Source organism: Piliocolobus tephrosceles, chromosome 10 (genome assembly GCF_002776525.5).
Source record: "Piliocolobus tephrosceles isolate RC106 chromosome 10, ASM277652v3, whole genome shotgun sequence".
NCBI lineage: Eukaryota > Metazoa > Chordata > Mammalia > Primates > Cercopithecidae > Piliocolobus > Piliocolobus tephrosceles.
This window is the reverse complement of record NC_045443.1, coordinates 46,746,334-46,747,868: the sequence shown is the minus strand read 5'-3', so window position 1 is coordinate 46,747,868 and position 1,535 is coordinate 46,746,334.

Genomic DNA, 1,535 nt, shown 5'->3' with positions numbered 1-1,535 from the left:
TTTTTTTTTTTTTTTTGAGGTGGAGTCTCGCTCTGTCGCCCGGACTGGAGTGCAGTGGCCGGATCTCAGCTCACTGCAAGCTCTGCCTCCCGGGTTTATGCCATTCTCCTGCCTCAGCCTCCGGAGTAGCTGGGACTACAGGCGCCCGCCACCTCGCCTGGCTAGTTTTTGTATTTTTAGTAGAGACGGGGTTTCACCGTGTTAGCCAGGATGGTCTCGATCTCCTGACCTCGTGATCCGCCCGTCTCGGCCTCCCAAAGTGCTGGGATTACAGGCTTGAGCCACCGCGCCCGGCCAAAAAAGAAATTCTTAACATCAGAGATATAGAAATCCTTTGGCAGGTTTATCAGCCAACTAGATAAAAGCAAGACAAAAAAATTTGTGAATTTGAGGCAAGATCAATAGAAATTAGCCAACTATAACACAGAGTAAAAACAAACCAGCAAACCCCAAACTAAACACCCAAGATGTGTGAGATAATACCAATGGTTTCACACACATGTGATCAAAGTCCCAAAAGGAGAAGGGAGAAGAAATATTTAAAGAGCTATTTGAAGAGATAATCACTGAGAATTTCCAAAATTAAAGACAAGAAGCCACAGATCCAAGGAGCTCAGAGAACCGAAGCAGGATAAATACAAAGAAAAACATACCTCAGCATATCATAGTCAAACCTGAAACCAAAGATGAGAGAAGAACTTGAAAGCAGCCAGAAAGAAAAAGTTACCCAGTAGAGTAAGAAATAAAGCAGTCTTCTCAGGCAGTCTTGTGAGTTATGGGTCCACAAGATAACCCAGGAGCCTTCTAAAATATTCCTCCATTTGGAGGCAACTAGCTTAGGCAGGTATCTGTTACCTGCAAAAAACAATTGGCTGGGATGTAATATCCCAGTCCTCCATACCCTATACCCTAGCCCTGGCTCTTTTGTCACACTTTGCCCCGCTCTCTGCACACCCTGGGGAGGCCCTCCGCTGGTTAGTGACTTCATCAGCCCTCAAACACTATTTATTGCCTCTGAGCTGGGAGGAAGCTGAGCAGGTGGAGGCTGGATACACGAGTCACCGACCTCAGTGACCCTTGAGGCAGGTCCTAGGGTCTGACTGCTGCCGCACATTCTTTCCCGGGAGCTGAGCAGCCTGGAACGACCAAAGCCTGAGTCCGGCTGGTGCACCAGTCAGGGTGCTGCCACAGAGATGTTCACTGCCACAGGCAGCAGTGCTGTGAGCGGGCAGCTGCCAATGATTCAGGCCGCCACTGCTCAAGAAGATTCAGGTTTCCTCTCTCATCACCCCCAGGCTGTCTGTTAGGTGCCCCGTGTCCTCATTCTCGAAGAGAGGAGGAACCTTTCCTGCAGAAGCCACAAGGAGGCAGCAAAGTGCTTGTCTAAGGGCCTCAGCTGGCCTGGAGAGGGGATGGGAATTAAAAGGGAGGGAACTGGCCGGGCGCGGTGGCTCAAGCCTGTAATCCCAGCACTTCGGGAGGCCGAGACGGGCGGATTACGAGGTCAAGAGATCAAGACCATCCTGGCTAACACG